Source organism: Arachis ipaensis, chromosome B06, assembly GCF_000816755.2.
Source record: "Arachis ipaensis cultivar K30076 chromosome B06, Araip1.1, whole genome shotgun sequence".
In the NCBI taxonomy this organism is placed as follows: Eukaryota; Viridiplantae; Streptophyta; class Magnoliopsida; order Fabales; family Fabaceae; genus Arachis; species Arachis ipaensis.
The window spans coordinates 6,233,903-6,234,318 of record NC_029790.2 but is presented as its reverse complement, the minus strand read 5'-3'; the positions used below and the strand labels follow the sequence as shown (position 1 = coordinate 6,234,318).

At 27.6% G+C, this 416-nt stretch overlaps 1 protein-coding gene across 1 annotated transcript in view; it reads right to left on the bottom strand.

Moving 5' to 3' along the window:
• The window catches only part of LOC107645563 (beta-amyrin 11-oxidase-like), a 71,936-nt gene that overhangs the window by 6,555 nt on the left and 64,965 nt on the right, over nt 1–416 (bottom strand). The window lies entirely within an intron of this gene.

Genomic DNA, 416 nt, shown 5'->3' with positions numbered 1-416 from the left:
CCTACCATTATATTTTAATTACAAACCATAAATTAGTATAAAAATATATTTTCAAATAAATAATACAGATTTTTTGAAAATGTTTCCAAACGAGAATAACAAAATTAAAGAATCCAAATCCCACGCTTACTGCATGGAGGATATAATAATGTACTTTGTGCAAATCATAGAACTTATCTATTTTTTTTTTTGTTTAGTTTCAAATTTAATATTCCTTTTGCAATATGAAAATGTCGTTTGACTATTTTCTTAAATGAAAGTTTTCAAAAAAGAACTATTCCTTAAATCTGCTTCGATCAGGAGTCAGGACCGAATCATTGTAATTCCTTCACAAGTCCCTACTTTGCCACCAGCCAAGCCAACTACTCCTTGTCATCAGGTAGATTATTATTTTCTTTTCTTTTATAAAAGAATTT